The sequence below is a fragment of the Triticum aestivum genome, chromosome 3A (assembly GCF_018294505.1).
Source record: "Triticum aestivum cultivar Chinese Spring chromosome 3A, IWGSC CS RefSeq v2.1, whole genome shotgun sequence".
Classification (NCBI taxonomy): domain Eukaryota; kingdom Viridiplantae; phylum Streptophyta; class Magnoliopsida; order Poales; family Poaceae; genus Triticum; species Triticum aestivum.
Genome location: NC_057800.1, coordinates 376,651,964 through 376,669,513, shown reverse-complemented (window position 1 = coordinate 376,669,513; position 17,550 = coordinate 376,651,964). Strand labels below are relative to the sequence as shown.

The window sequence follows — 17,550 nt, the reverse complement described above, 5'->3', positions numbered from 1 at the left end:
AAGTCGTGAATATTTTCTCAAAATCTGGGCGCCCCGCCCTGGCACATGGGCCACCCTGTCCATGTCAAATCCTAGTCAGTAAATGTGGGTCTAACAAGTAGGAGGCTCCCCCTCCCTCGCACTAAAATTGACCGTCGTCGACGATACCAAAGGTGGAAGACGACGGAGAAATCGATTTCCAGACATTTTCGATCAGCAAAAGGGGAATTTCCGGCCAACAGGAGCAGTGATTTGATCCTTGACCATGGATCAGATAATGGGGAAGGCAGCTGGGTACTGGTTCAACCAGCAGGCCGGCAAGGAGATGAACAACGTCGGCGACGAGCTCAATGTCAGTCCCCTCCTCCCCTTTCCCTAGATTTCTTTAAACTTGTTCAATTCGATTCCGTGCCTGGTCCGAATCATTCATTCTAAACATGCATGCATGCATGCATCATCTTGTCTCCCTTGTATTTGCTGGAATTTTGTCTATTTTGGGCATAGCCCAATAGCAGTTTCAGAAATTCCTAATAAATCCTAGAGGCTCACGCAGCCCATTCGTGCAAGGCAAGAGGTGGAACAAAGTTTTGTCCCATATTGCTAGTTTAGAGCGAGTTGGACTTCTTTATAAGGGAGGTTCTTTCCCCACCTGTATGAGTATGAGAACAAGAGGGATATCCACGCGCGCTCCTCCTTCGCCGCCCGCCTCGCCACGCCACGCCTCGTCACGACGTGCCGCGCCACGGGTTCCAATCTCTGATCTATTGTTGTCTTCCTCATCCCGGCTTGCGGCGTGCATCGCGAGTCGGGACAGTAGGCCTCTGAAACCTCACCTTTTTTAGTCATGTACGGGAGAAGGGTGATAAGGGTTTTGGGGAGCGCCCAGCGCGACTACTGACTTCTTCGTCACAGACACCCCGGACTCCGACGACTACTTCCCCGACGTCGACAACCTCCTCGACGACATGGCTGGCGAGGACATCGACCCCAAGTCCAGTACTGCTGCTGCTGCTGTCACGTATGTGTTCTTCTTCTTTCTGTTAGATGTCCTGCCACAGTTTCTCGTACTAGTACTTGCCCTAGATGTGTTAGGTTCTACTCCATACATGCAACTAGCTCTACAGTCTGCTCTAGATATGCTAGGCTACAGTTCATATATGCAGATGTTATTTACCTTCTCTCTTTCAGAACACATGACTTGTTTTATCTCTACTATATTAGTCATGCTTTACCTAGTATTTCTGTTAATAAAATCATTTGGTAAATTGCTCATATTTCCAACAATCCAAAAACCTTATTATAGGCAATTTACCCCAAGTGGTTTTGCTTCTTCCATGAGACCTCCTATGTTTGAGGGTATCCACTATAAGAGGTGGCGCGTGAGAGCAGTTTTATGGATTCAAACCATGAGTTGCTATGACGCCACGCTTGGCAGGCCTAAAGGGGAGTTTGATGCCCAACAGGAACAAGCTTTTCAGAAAATGGATACTCTGTTTAAGACTGCTCTCTTGAGTGTTCTTGGTGAGAACATAGTTGATGCTTATACGTGAATTGACAATGAAAAAGATATGTGGGACGCACTCGAGGCCAAGTTTGGGGTCTCCGATGCCGGCACTGAGTTGTACATCATGGAGAAATTCTATGATTACAGGATGACTGAAGAGCGCTCCGTGGTTGAGCAAGCTCATGAGATACAGTCATTTGCTAGAGAGCTTGAGCACTTCAACTGTATCCTACCGGACAAGTTTGTTGACGGAGGTATCATCACCAAGCTTCCTCCTTCGTGGAGGAACTTTGCTACCTTACTGAAGCATAAGAGACAGGAGTTTTCCGTTCCGGATCTCATTGGTACTCTTGATGTCGAAGAAAAGGCGAGAGCAAAGCACACGTGCTCAAGGTATTGAGGGAGGATCTAGTGCCAATCTGGTACAGAAGAAAAACTTCCAGCCCCACAAGTTCAAGAATAAGGGCAAGTTTGATGGTAAAGCAAAGTTTGATGGGAAGAACAAGGCTGTGCAACACACGAACTTCAAGAAGAAGAATGACAAGAAGAAAGCTGTTTGTCATGTGTGCGGGGATCCTGATCATTGGGCTCCTAGTTGCCCTAATCGCTATGACAAGTATCATCCTGGGAAAGGCGGCAAGACTGCTAATATTGTCATTGGAGACATTGACATGAAGGATGATGGGTATGGTATATTTCCCACTGTTCTTTCAGCATGCCATTCTCCTGATTGGTTGATTGACACGGGTGCTAATGTGCATGTGTGCGGTGATATTTCCATGTTTTCGTCTTATCAGACCACAGGGACTTCAACCGTGCTGATGGGTAACGGTTCAAGTGCTTTTGTTCGTGGTGTTGACACGGACGATCTGAAGTTTACTTCGAGGAAGATCGTGCAATTGAAGAACGTGCTTTATGTCCCCTCCGTCAATAAAAATCTTGTTAGCGGATCTCTTCTGTGTAGAGATGGCTATAAGCTTGTCTTTGAGTGGAATAAATTTATAATATCCAAGTACGGAACCTTTATTGGTAAAGGCTATGAGTCAGGATGCCTGTTTCGTTTATCCTTATCAGACGTTTGCAATAAAGTTATTAATCATGTTTGCAACAATAGTGAATCAAATGTGTGGCATTCACGTCTTTGTCATGTTAACTTTGGTTGCATGTCACGACTAGCGAAGTTGAACTTGATCCCTAGTTTCAGCACTGTCAAGGGATCTAAGTGTTAAGTTTGTGTGCAAGCTAAGCAACCTCGTAAGTCTCACACGACTGCGGAAACGAGAAATCTTGCACCACTGGAGCTCATACATTCAGATATATGTGAAATGAATGGTGTTTTGACAAAAGGTGGAAAGAAATATTTCATGACGTTAATTGACGACTCCACTAGATACTGTCGTGTGTATCTTCTGAAATTTAAGGATGGGTCTTTGAACTTTTTCAAGATCTATAAAGCTGAAGTGGAAAACCAACTTGATCGAAAAATCAAGAGGCTTAGGTCCGACCATGGTGGAGAGTATTTTTCCAATGAATTTGATGCTTTTTGTACGGAACATGGTATAATCCATGAGAGAACGCCTCCCTACTCACCTCAGTCAAATGGGGTGGCCGAAAGAAAGAACCGTACTCTAACTGATTTGGTTAACGCCATGTTAGACACATCGGGTCTCTCCAAGGCATGGTGGGGGGAGGCGATATTGACAGCATGTCATGTCCTAAACCAAGTCCACACAAAGAACAAAGGGATAACTCCATTCAAGGAATGGGAGAATAAAAGGTTAAAGCTCTCTTGTCTACGAACCTGGGGTTGTTTGGCGAAAGTCAATGTGCCAATTCCAAAGAAGCGCAAACTTGGACCAAAGACCGTGGATTGTGTTTTCCTGGGATATGCTTTTCATAGCATTGGTTATAGATTCTTGGTTGTAAAATCTGAGGTACCTGACATGCATATTGGTACGATCATGGAGTCGAATGATGCGACTTTCTTTGAAGATATCTTTCCCATGAAGGATATGGCTACCTCATCTAATCAAAAAATGCCTAGTTCATCGAATCAGGAACCAGTTACAATTACCGAACCTGCAATTTCAATGGAACACTTTGAAAGTCCCGTGGAGGAGAACAATGAAGTTCCTACTAGGAGCAAGAGACAGAGGACTGCAAAGTCCTTTGGTGATGATTTTCTTGTGTATCTCATAGATGACACTCCCAGTTATATTTCAAAGGCCTATGCATCTGAAGATGCTGACTACTGGAAGGAAGCGGTTCGTAGCGAGATGGATTCCATCTTGGCGAATGAAACTTGGGAGATAACTGGTCGTCCTTATGGGTGCAAACCTATAGGATGCAAATGGGTATTCAAGAAGAAGCTTAGGCTTGATGGTACTATTGAAAAGTACAAGGCTTGGCTCGTGGCTAAGGGTTATACCCAAAAGGAAGGTGAAGACTTCTTTGATACTTACTCACCTGTGGCTCGACTGACCACTATTCGAGTTCTACTTTCACTAGCTGCCTCGCATGGGCTTCTCGTTCATCAAATGGATGTTAAGACTGCTTTCCTAAATGGAGAGTTGGACGAGGAAATTTATATGGAACAACCAGATGGGTTTGTACTAGATGGTCAGGAAAGAAAAGTGTGCAAGTTGCTGAAGTCTTTGTATGGACTCAAGCAAGCACCCAAACAGTGGCATGAGAAGTTTGAAAGAACTTTAACAGCTGCAGGCTTTGTTGTAAACGAAGCTGACAAATGTGTGTACTATCGCCATGGTGGGGGCGAGGGAGTTATCCTTTACTTGTATGTTGACGACATACTGATTTTCGGAACAAATCTGAATGTTGTTAAGGAGGTCAAGGACTTTCTATCTTGCTGTTTTGAGATGAAAGATTTAGGAGTGGCTGATGTCATTCTAAACATCAAGTTGTTGAGAGACGATGATGATGGGATCGCATTGCTTCAATCTCACTACGTGGAAAAGATCTTGAGTCGCTTTGGCTATAGTGACTGCAAGCCCTCTCCAACACCATATGATGCGAGTGTGTTGCTTTGAAAGAATCGAAGAATTGCTAGAGACCAATTGAAGTATTCTCAGATTATTGGCTCACTTATGTACTTAGCTGGTGCTACAAGACCTGACATCTCTTTTGCTGTTAGCAAACTGAGTCGGTTTGTTTCAAAACCAGGAGATGTACATTGGAAAAGCTCTAGAGAGAGTTTGGCACTGCGAATTATGGAATTCACTACACTGGGCACTCAAAGGTGCTTGAAGGGTATAGTGACTCAAACTGGATCTCAGATGTTGATGAGATAAAGGCCACGAGTGGTTATGTATTCACTCATGGAGGTGGCGCTGTTTCTTGGAAGTCTTGCAAGCAGACCATCTTAACGAGGTCAACAATGGAAGTAGAACTCACATCACTAGATACAGCTACGGTCGAAGCAGATTGGCTTCGTCGACTCTTGAATGACTTGCCGGTTGTTGAGAAACCTGTACCGGGTATCCTTATGAACTGCGATAATCAAACTGTGATCACGAAAGTGAGCAGCTCAAAGGATAACATGAAGTCATCAAGACACGTTCATAGAAGGTTAAAGTCTGTCAGAAAAATGAAAAACTTTGGAGTTATTGCATTGGATTATATCCAAACGTCTAAAAAGCTGGAAAGTTTTTACTGTAGTGGATATTGAATACGAACGCTGCACCCTTCAGCTGCTGTCTGTTCGTTTCGTCTCCCGCGTTCCCTTCAGCTCCCGGCGCAGCCTCTCGCCTCCTTCTCTTGCGCCTATAAAAGGGAGGTCGCTCCTCTTAGAGAGGCGCACCAGAACTTCTCCTTCCTCTCGCTACCGGTTCCAATCTCTGAGCTACTGTTGTCTTCCTCATCCCGGCTTGCGGCGTGCACCGCGAGTCGGGACAGTAGGCCTCCGAAAGCTCACCTCTTTGAGTCCTGTACGGGAGAAGGGTGATAAGGTTTTTGGGGAGCGCCCAGCGCGACTACTGACTTCTTCATCACGGACACCCCGGACTCCGACGACTACTTCCCCGACGACGACTACTTCCCCGACATCGACAACCTCCTCGACGACATGGCTGGCGAGGACATCGACCCCAAGTCCAGTACTGCTGCTGCTGCTGTCACGTATGTGTTCTTCTTCTTTCTGTTAGATGTCCTGCCACAGTTTCTCGTACTAGTACTTGCCCTAGATGTGTTAGGTTCTACTCCATACATGCAACTAGCTCCACAGTCTGCTCTAGATATGTTAGGCTACAGTTCATATATGCAGATGTTATTTACCTTCTGTCTGTCAGAATGCATGACTTGTTTTATCTCTACTATATTAGTCACGCTTTACCTAGTATTTCTGTTAATAAAATCATTTGATAAATTGCTCATATTTCCAACAGTATTGACTGCCTGAAATCTGGCTCCAGCCTTCTCAACGATTATCCGTTGCCTTGGGCCCCTGCTGTATCCGATGGGATTAATCGATCAACCCTCTAAAATACCCTTCTTGCATTGGTAGCCCATATGCTTGATTGCTTTAACCTACAGCCACCTAGCTAGTGTTAATTTTACTTGCAGGATGGAAGAACTATTGACTTGAGCTAGATCAGAGCTATTGTGTTCTCTGTTGGCATTTAGAATGTTGTTGTGCTGTTATGCATGCCGATCTCCCTGACCATGAAGCATCCGGGTGAATAAATAAAGCCTTGCATAAATATCTTGGTTCTATAAGATTCTGTTTTGTTTGCCATGTTTCTCCAAGTAATGGGAACTAGTAGTAATAATGAGTTCCATTTTCTTGTGTTCTGAGTTGCTCACTCCATAAACCATTTTGTTATTTCGATTCAGAGTATATCAAGCAGCATCGGAGATGGAGCCAAATGGATGGCCAACAAAATCAAAGGTAAGGTACCCTTCCCTAGCTTTGCTCATCCTAGTTCAAAAGGCACACCACGCATGATTTCATCTCCCCCGGAAATGATAGGGCGCTCACATTCAGAATGGCGTGAAGCTCTTTCTTCTCTGTCTACTGCAATCTGCATAAACACTTGCATCTTAACAATGCGGATGTTCTGCATTTCTTGTGGTAATCTTAACTCAAAAAGGAGGTGATCATCTCATGAATAATGTTTGTCATGTTTACTTATACAACACCAATACCTGCACTTATAACTACTTAAGGGGTCATTAATTTGTTTACCGGTCCGTGTCGCCATGCGAGCAAGAAAGTAACCATTTTGGTTTCAGGGAAAATGCAGAAACCATTTCCCGAACTCCTAAAGGAATACGACCTTCCAATGAGCCTCTTCCCCATTCGCAAAAAATGGGCCTCTTCCCACAAGATGCGACCAATTACGAGTTCGACGAGGAGACAAAGAAGCTCATGGTGCATATCGCGTCAGTGTGCGAGGTCGGCTACAAGGATTCGTTGGTGCTCCGGTTCTTCACCTGCGTGACCGACAACCTCGACAAGGGGAAGCTGTCGGAGGTGGAGGGCATCAAGACCAAGATCCTCATTTGGATCAAGGTGACCGCCATCAGGACGGAAGCCTCCAAGGTGCATTTCTGCGCCGGCTTGAACAAGACCTGGAATCGCCACGCCTACGAGGTTGTCAGGGATGGTGTTTCCATAGACAAGTTCTAGATTAATTTCGTAGCAACTCTGTGTGAAAAGCTTGTACCACTGTGGTCATCTTCGTCCGTCGTGTTCTTCGCAAAAAAAATGTTCGTCCGTCATGTGCGTAAGAGAAAACAGATTTGTAAATTAAGCGGCACATCGATCGAGTTAACAAAAGAAGTACCTACGAAATTTATCCTACGTGAACCGGCAAAATCTGATTGATTCCGACAGAGATTAAACACGATCATCGGGTCATGTATGATGATTATTTCAAGGCACACATCTGCGTGGGTTGGAAGGCATAGTCTTTTTTTGAACCGTTGAAGACATATTGATACGGACTAGCAAAAGGGCCCGTGAGTTGCAACGGAAGAAAAAAAAATCATAATCTTCAACGGCCATGACAACATTTTGCTGCATCATCGATAACATTTTGACAAACATTCTGTTCAATTTCATTAATATTTTTTAGTACATAATTTTTTTAAAAACATCATGAATATTTTTTGAAAATCTGTTTGGAGGCCTAGTTGATTTCTGAGATACACACTAAGAGACCTGTTTGGTGGGATCCTATTTGATGCTGGCATGCTCACGGAGCTGCGGCTTCACTGAAGCGGTGCGAGCGATGACGCCGCACATGCCAGCCCACTTCAAGGAGCAACCAGTTTTGGAACCTCCTAGAAGGTTCCTTCAACCGATTTTCTTCTGTTTTTTCTGATTTTCTTTTTGATTTCTTTTTATTTTTCTGCTTATTTTTTTATTTTTTTCAATTTCTTTTTCCTGATTTCCTTTTTTCATAAATCCAGAATTATCAAAAATTGCTAAACGTTCAAAAAATATGGAATTCTATTTTTTTGTTCATTTTCACACAAAAAGTTCATATTTTTCAAAAAAATCACGTTTCAGAAATGTTTATGAAATGTTCATCATACATTAAATTTTTTAACTGTGTATAAAAAATGTGCATTGTACATTTTAAAACATGATCACTTTGTATAAAAAAATGGTCTCAGTGTATAAAAATGTTCATCGTTCAAAGCAAATGTTCACCGTACATTAAATTCATTTTTTATAGAAATATTCATAGTTCAAATTTTTGTTTTGGAATTTAAATGCGTTCACAATTTCTTTGAAATTTCTTGTTCATGTTTTTAAGGATTTTGAAATTTTGTTCACATTTTCAAAACTTGTTCACGTTTTAAAAATTGTTCATTTTTTCCAATTCCATTCACCTTTTCAAAAGTTGTGTTTTATAATTTTGTTCATGTTCGATCACTTTTTCAGAAAATCAATTGATGTTTTTAATATTTTTCTACAATTTCAAAACTTGATCACAATTTCAAAAACTGTTTGCAATTTTTTCGATTTTTTTCCCCAGTTTTCCAAAAATTGTTGAAAATTTTCGTTTTTTTAATCTGCCGCTGCATTTGGTTTATAAATGTTCTCGCTGTCCATTAATTGCTTATGGGCAGTAGCCCAAGTGGTAGGCATCATTGTGTGTCCATCAAGGTGTTGCGAGTTCGATTCCTGAAGGAGCACATTTTTTTTTTGGAATTTTCGGCTCGTATTGTGCCAGTGAATGGACCGGCCCATTAAGATTGTGGCCTGCGCTCTGGTTGTTTGACGGGCCAGACGTTTTTTGTGGTGGGGACCGGCCCATTAAGATTGTGGCCTGCGCCCTGGTTGTTTGACGGGCCAGACGTTTTTCATGGTGGGCTAGAAGCTAACTCGTCTCAGGCGAGTGACGAACGAATAGATTGACCTGTAAAAAAGCAAACGAACAAGCAGATCGAGGCGTGCGGACGACGTACGAAGCCTTTTTTTAGTGCGGACGACGTACGAAGCCTTTTTTTTACCAAAAAAAGTGAAGAAACAATGCTCCTTTTAATATTACGTAAAGATGTGTTGTGCACACGACGAATAGTTGTACTACTATTCAAAAATTCCTAGGGGCACGCAGGTGTGTGGGCACCCGTTTCGTTACATACTTTCTTTCTTTTTAACCCTGTTTCACCAGTCCTTCATCGTCTCCTTCTTTTCATCCCTGTTCATCTTCGTCTTCCTTGAGATCAGTTCTATCAAGATTCATACATATGCGAAACATGGATCTGGATCCATATGTTGTGGGTGTCAAGGTACACCCTTATGGGCTTGGTTACTCCATTATAGGTTGTGGGAATGTGTAGCACCCGAGAATCATGCTACAGTAATCCCTTGTTGATGATGCTATGTCATCACTCCTACTGTTGCTAATCCTCATTTGCTTTCGAACTCAATTCAAATTCAATTTCAGATTAAAGTCAAAATTCAATTTTCTCAAACATGAAAACTAAAATGTTCAAAGTGTGGAAAATAATCTATAACTAATTTTGGTGGTGGAAACAACTTTTTACAAGGTTTTTAAGTGCTCTAAGCTAATCAAAACTGTAGTTAAATCATTTATTTAAATGATTTCTAATTTATAAAAATACTAAACTACTTTATTTTGGTGCCAAGTTAATTATAGCAGTCGCCTAAGTAAAATGGTATTTTAGGTGCAAGATTAGTTTTTATAAAACTATTTTGCTTTCTGAAAATAAAAGAAAACGGAAAAATTTAAAAACAAATGTAAAAGAAGAGGTGAGCTGCGCCGGGCATGCTCCCATCGCACCACCTCCTCGCCATCGCCGCGAGAGGATAAGGCCCGGGGCGCCTCGGTCATCTCCCCCGCGCCTCACTCTCTCCTCTGTCACCCCACTCCCCTCTGGGCTCTCTCCAGATCCCCTTTCCCTCCACCTCCACGACGCACTCGTCGCCGGCCACTTCGCCCCGCCGCAACCACCGCCGTCCCCGCACCTCGTCGACACATCTACGAGCTCCACCGTCGCCCTCTACATCGACTGGTGCCGCCCGTTGGAGCTCCTCAGCTCTGCATCGCGAGATCGCCGTCGTCTTCTTCCTCTTCGGTCGCCGGCGTCGGCGTCGATTCCGGCGAAGCCTGCAGCACCTAAGCCTCCCAACGGCCACCGTGTGCCTCCCGGTGAGCTCTTGCCCGAACCTCTCTCTCCCCTGCCTTTTTCCGCGCCTGTAGCCGCTGTCCTCGAGCGCCTCTCGCCTAAGCGTACGCGTACGTGCGCGCTGCTCAGCTGCTGTTGCGCTGCTGCTGCTTCTCGTATTGCCGCTGCTCGACTGTCGTTAGCTGCTGCTTGTTGCTACCCTTGCTGCACTGCCGCTAGTCGTTGCCACCGGCTGCTACTACTGTTGGCCATCGCTGTGGCCATGGCCGAGCCGCCATGCATGTGTGTGTGCGTGTTGTGCGTGGGTGTCGTGTGTGCGTGCAGTGTGTGTGTGGGCGCGCGCGCGCGTTGAGTGTGTGGCCGCACCCACCTTCGGCCGGCCTCGCCGCTGCCGCTCCCAGCTACTGCTCTGCCCGATGCACTCTGCTGCTGCTCCTCTACTACAGTAACATTCAATTACTGTAGCAGTAGCCAGCTTTGAAACTAATACACTGATTAGCCCTCTTGACAGCCCTTGAACAGAAACTAAACAAAAGTTAATATGAGTAAAATTCATGTGGGCAGGAAGTACACTTGACAAACCTCATTTTATCCCACTGGACTAAATCCATTTGATGCGCGGATTAAATCCTATGAAATTCACAAAATGCTAAGTTTTGTTAGTTGAAAACTGAAAAACAGCTTTATATCCATAGCTACTTTAGAGTTGTTGATGTTCAAGCAATTGAACTCTAATATGGAGAAAAGTGTTACTAACAGGTAGATCACAGAAAAATGCTCACATCTGATATAAGGCACAAAATCATAGGACATACAGAACAATAGCTTTAGCCTCCGGATAACAGCTAAGTGATGTTTAAAAATAAGCAATTCTCAGACTTAGTAGAATTTCAGAGTTACCAGATATTGCTTAAACTTCGGAAATTCATAGTAATTCATCCGTAGCTCAGATGAAAATAATTTATATATGAAAATTGCTCAGAAAAACATGACGGATCTGAATACATGGTCCGTTTACCTGCCAGATGCCTCTAACTAGCTGAACTTGGAACATTCTCCCTCCGGTCATCTGTCTGACACAGGTCCGGAACCGGAAAAATATTCCCGATTGAATTCCCCCTTTACTTATATCGTGTAGCTATACGTTAGGTCACACCCGGCATAACATATTGTCATGTTATGCTTTGTGATCCTATGTTTGCTTTATATTTATTGTTTCTTCCCCCTCTTCTTTCCGGTAGACTCCGAGACCGCGGTTGAACCAGTGATCGACTACTTCATCGTTGAAGATCCGTATCTGTCTGCTGAGCTTCCAAGCAAGCCCCCCTTTGATCATCCCAATATCGCCCATTCAATTCTCTCATGCTTGCATTAGATTTTGCTACTGTTATTGTTTGCTTCTATTCTGATGCATAACCTGCTTTTGTAACCTTCTTATTGTTACCTACCTGCTTATTCTAAACTGCTTAGTATAGGCTGGTTAGACATCCATCAGTGACCCCCCATCTTGTCCCAGTTTCCCCGCTTCATGTTCGATGACTCGATCAACATGATCGACGTCTAGGCCCCGACACTGCACATCACCCCCCTTAGTTGTACAACTCTACAAAGTTACTATCGAGTGCCGAGGGTGATACCTCATCAGCACTTCTGATGTTAACCTTGTAGTGTAGCTATTCGGTCATGATCATCGAGGGTGATTCCTCCTTGACCACTCCCGATAATGACTCTGTCGTGCAACCCCTCAAGTGTGGACCTACGAGGGTGATTCCTCCAAGTCCACCTTGATGGTTACATCATTTGGAATCCGTCGAGGGTGATTCCTCAGGTTTCCCCCTTGGTGTTAGACACACGGTTACTATGGTTACTATGACTTTACACTGAACCATGTTACTAAAGACGGGTCGGCCCCAGGGGATACCCGCGCAAGCTTAATTGCGAGTGATGTGGAGTCGGGTTGACCTGGAGGGTGCCCGCGAGATAATTATGAGGCGTGGCCGAGCATTCTTAGCCCTTCCCGCAAGTCCTCGAGGCGGGGAGACATGGTCACATCGATCGTGAGTCTCTGCTCGTTACCGCGCGTTCCTAATCCACTATGATTTGGATATTTGATCCGAGAGGCCTCTGGCCTGATAGCACTAACCATCACGTGGGCATGGTATGAGTGTTTTGCGTCGTATGCATCAGCCGAAGCTCAATAGACGTTATGCGACTGAGCGGCATGCGCCGGGTTGGACTGCGTAAGCACCTGCCTTTTTAAGGAGGTAGCTAGGTCTGCTCACCGCCCGCCCACGCAACGTGCAGGAGTTCCCGGGGCGATGGCCCAAGACCCCTGAGGGCATAGGTTTAGTCCGGCGTGCTGACCTCTCTATTAAGCCTAGGTTGGGTTGCGGTGTATTGTTTGGCCAAGGCCGGGCATGACCTAGTAAAGTGAGTCCGGACAGAGTTAATCGAGCATGGTGGGTAAGTTGGTGCACCCCTGTAGGGAAGAAAACATATATCGATAGCCTGTCCTACGGTAATGGACACTCAGAGTTGTATCCCGATCGATACAACTAGAACTGGATACTTGAGATGAGAAATGGATAGTATGGCTCTTGGATTGATTTCTCACAGGGAGTCGAGGAAGGATCTCTGGGCGAGGTTGATGACACTACTACTACTTTACTTTATGCTAGTTTGCACCCTTCTAAAGCTGCAAAGACCGCTGAAGATGCTAGTCTTCGATAGGACTAGGCTCTCCCCTCTATTTTGGCATTTTGCAGCCCAGTCCACATATACAGCCTTGCTTGCTGAGTACTTCAGATGAGTACTCACGTTTGCTTTGCTTTCTCCCCCCCCCCATATTCGTTTGATGCAACCAGATGACGGAGCCCTTGAGACCGCTGCCCCCACCGACGACTACTACTACTACTACTACTACCCCGAGGGTGCCTACTGCTACGTGACGGACGCCGGCGGCCAGAAGTAGTTAGGAGGCTCCCAGACAGGAGGCCTTGCCTTTTCGATCGTAGATACTTTTGTGCTGGCCTTCTTAAGGCAAACTTGTTTAACTTATGTCTATACTCAGATATTGTTGCTTCCGCTTACTAGTTTGTATTCAAGCTGATGTATTCGAGCCCCGAGGCCCCTGGCTTGTAATATAAAGCTTGCATTATTTTAATTTGTATCTCGAGTTGTGTTGTGATATCTTCCGTGAGTCCTTGATGTTTATCGTACATATTTGCGTGTATGATTAGTGTACGATTGAATCGGGGGCGTCACAAGTTGGTATCGGAGCTGACTGCCTGTAGGTAGCCCCCTTTCCAACTCCTTGACCGAAGTTGAATCTAGTAATTACAAAACTTTTACTAACATGGCTGTGCGGCTTACGGGCCCACATCACAATGGGTGGTATTAGAATCTTCTATTCCTCGTCTTTATTCTGGGACTCTGATCTCTCTTCTATTCGGGTTAAAGATTTTACTAACTCTAACCTTAGTTTCTCGTAACTACTTACTCCCAGAGAGCGCCGTCATTACCGATGATCGCTTGCTTCGTCACAAGATTCTGCAGATACTCTTCGATGTTTTCCCGAGACCCTTGTGCCCTTCACCGTTGCAATTCCATACCATCGATGAATCCCTATGGATAGCTACATACACTTGTCATCCAAACCTTCTTTTCCAATCGCTATTGTTATTACAAGATACCCTGAAATACTTTTCGATATCCTTAGAATCGTTGTGGTTGCAGCCTTGCAGCTACTTTTCTGCATGAATACATGTTTGAATAATTCCTCACACTTATCGAGGATTTGTTCATTCCTAGTTATTCATGTGTTTCACAAGTACCCCGAAATGCTATTCGACCTTCCAAGAATCCTTTGCAACCTATTGCTTTGGAAAGTCTTGTGTGCCTGCATTGTGGTTAATCCCATTAGTCTGGTAATCTAATTGTCATCCTTTGTCTTTGTAATTTTGAGTCTGTTGATTCAATATGTTGCGAATGCTCGCAATCCTCAACCAAATCCTAGAATTCATCCTTCCGGCTCAGACATCATTTTAAACATGAGTTGGATCTTGATATCTACTACACAACCTTATTCTTGTAGACATTGTTGGGCCTCCAAGTGCAGAGGTTTGTAGGACAGTAGCAAATTTCCCTCAAGTGGATGACCTAAGGTTATCAATCCGTAGGAGGCGTAGGATGAAAATGGTCTCTTTCAAGCAACCCTGCAACCAAATAACAAAGAGTTTCTAGTGTTCCCAACACACCCAATACAATGGTAAATTGTATAGGTGCACTAGTTCGGTGAAGAGATGGTGAAACAATTGGTATATGTATAGTAGATAAAGGTATTTGTAATCTGAAAATATAAAAACAGCAAGGTAACGAATGATAAAAGTGAGCGTAAATGGTATTGCAATTATAGGAAACAAGGCCTAGGGTTCATACTTTCACTAGTGCAAGTCCTCTCAACAATACTAACATAATTGGATCACATAACTATACCTCAACATGCAACAAAGAGTCACTCCAAAGTCACTCATAACGGAGAACGAACGAAGAGATTATGGTAGGGTACGAAACTACCTCAAAGTTATTCTTTCCAATCAATTCGTTGGGCTATTCCTATAGGTGTCACAAACAGCCCTAGAGTTCATACTAGAATAACACCTTAAGACACAAATCAATCAAAACTCTGATGTCACCTAGATACTCCAATGTCACCTCAAGTATCCGTGGGTATGATTATACAATATGTGTCACATAATCTCAGATTCATCTATTCAACCAACACAAAGGACCTCAAAGAGTGCCCCAAAGCTTCTACCAGAGAATCACGACGAAAACATGTGCCAACACCTATGCATAGGTTCCCAATGTCACGAAACCCGCAAGTTGATCACTGAGACATACATCAAGTGTTCTCAAGTCTTTAAAGACTCAATCCGATAAAATAACCCCAAAGGGAAAACTCAATTCATTACAAGAGAGAAGAGGGAGAGGAGAAACATAGGATCCAACTATAATAGCAAAGCTCGCGATACATCAAGATCGTATCATCTCAAGAACACGAGAGAGAGAGAGAGATCAAACACATAGCTACTGGTACATACCCTCAGCCCCGAGGAAGAACTACTCCCTCCTCATCATGGAGAGCGCCCGGATGATGAAGATGGCCACCGGTGAGGGTTCCCCCCTCCGGCAAGGTGCCGAAACAGGGTCCCGATTGACTTTTGGTGGCTATGGAGGTTTCTGGCGGCGAAACTCTCGATCTAATTTCTGTTCTGAAAGTTTTAGGGTATATGGAGTTATATAGGGAGAAGAAGCACGTCATGGGAGCCACGGGGGCCCCACGAGGTAGGGGGACGCGCCCTAGGGGGTGGGCGCGCCCCCCACCTTGGGCGCGTCCCCCACCCTCGTGGGCAGCTCCCGTATCTTCTGACACGGGGTCCAAATCCATCAGGTGTGTTTCCTTCCAAAAATAACTTCTCCAGTTGATTTCGTTCCATTTCGACTCCGTCTGATATTTCTTTTCTTCAAAACACTAAAATGGGCATAAAACAACAAATCTGGACTGGAACTCCGGTTAATAGGTTAGTCCCAAAAATAATATAAAAATGGATAATAAAGCCCAATATTGCCTAAAAAAGTAGATAATATAGCATGGAGCAATAAAAAATTATAGATACGTTGGAGACGTATCAAGCATCCCCAAGCTTAATTCCTGCTCGTCCTCGAGTAGGTAAATGATAAAAGAAAGAATTTTTGATGTGAAATGCTAGTTGGCATAATATCAATGTAATACTTCTTAATTATGGCATGAATATTTAGATCCATAAGATTCAAGACAAAAGTTTATATTGACATAAAAATAATAATAATACTTCAAGCATACTAACAAAGCAATCATGTCTTCTCAAAATAACATGGCTAAAGAAAGCTATCCCTACAAAATCATATAGTCTGGCTATGCTCCATCTTCACCACACAAAATATTTAAATCATGCACAACCCCGATGACAAGCCAAGCAATTGTTTCATACTTTTGACGTTCTCAAACTTTTTCAATCTTCACGCAATACATGAGCGTGAGCCATGGACATAGCACTATAGGTGGAATAGAGTGGTGGTTGTGGAGAAGACAAAAAGGAGAAGATAGTCTCACATCAACTAGGCGTATCAACGGGCTATGGAGATGCCCATCAATAGATATCAATGTGAGTGAGTAGGGATTGCCATGCAACGGATGCACTAGAGCTATAAATGTATGAAAGCTCAACAAAAGAAACTAGTGGGTGTGCATCCAACTCGCTTGCTCACGAAGACCTAGGGCATTTTAAGGAAGCCTATCATTGGAATATACAAGCCAAATTCTATAATGAAAGATTTCCACTAGTATATGAAAGTGACAACATAGGAGACTCTCTATCATGAAGATCATGGTGCTACTTTGAAGCACAAGTGTGGTAAAAGGATAGTAGCATTGTCTCTTTTATATTTTTTATTTTTTTATTTGGCCTTTCCTTTTTTTATTTGGCCTTTCTTTTTTTATTTGGCCTTTTTGAGACAATGCTTTATTGAATAATGATCATCACACTTCTATTTATTTACAACTCGATACTAGAATAAAGATGACTCTATGAATGCCTCCGGCGGTGTACCGGGATGTGCAATGATGCATGAGTGACATGTATGAAAGAATTATGAACGGTGGCTTTGCCACAAATACAATTTCAACTACATGATCATGCATAGCAATATGACAATGATGGAGTGTGTCATAATAAACGGAACGATGGAAAGTTGCATGGCAATATATCTCGGAATGGCTATGGAAATGCCATAATAGATAGGTATGGTGGCTGTTTTGAGGAAGGTATATGGTGGGTTTATGATACCGGCGAAAGGTGCACGGTATTAGAGAGGCTAACAATGGTGGAAGGGTGAGAGTGCGTATAATCCATGGACTCAACATTTGTCATAAAGAACTCACATACTTATTGCAAAAATCTACAAGTTATCAAAACAAAGTATTACATGCATGCTCCTAGGGGGATAGATTGGTAGGAAAAGACCATCGCTCGTCCCCGACCGCCACTCATAAGGAAGACAATCAATAAATAAATCATGCTCCGACATCATCACATAACGGTTCACCATACGTGCATGCTACAGGAATCACAAACTTCAACACAAGTATTTCTCAAATTCACAACTACTCAACTAGCATGACTCTAATATCACCATCTTCATATCTCAAAACAATTATCAAGTACTCTCTCCATTCCATAATGTAGTGCTTCCTCTATCCACGTGCTTCAACTTTGACCGTAAATTTAACTACCAAGACCGATTGCGGCGGGAGCAAAAATTATATCAGTGAATTTGTATTTGAAAGAAATTTTCAATTATATAATTTTTTCTCCCGTCGCAGTTGGTCTCGTTGGTTAAATTTATGG

General features: G+C 43.5%; 1 long non-coding RNA gene and 1 pseudogene across 1 annotated transcript; both read left to right on the top strand.

The window, feature by feature from the left end:
- Positions 1-244: 244 nt before the first annotated feature.
- On the top strand, positions 245-7,127 carry LOC123058348 (uncharacterized protein At5g01610-like; annotated as a pseudogene).
- Positions 7,128-9,767: 2,640 nt separating this feature from the next.
- Positions 9,768-13,281, top strand: LOC123061339 (uncharacterized). The gene is made up of 2 exons (XR_006428917.1): positions 9,768-10,125; positions 12,967-13,281. It is a non-coding gene; the product is annotated as an uncharacterized lncRNA (long non-coding RNA).
- The last annotated feature ends 4,269 nt before the right edge of the window (positions 13,282-17,550 follow it).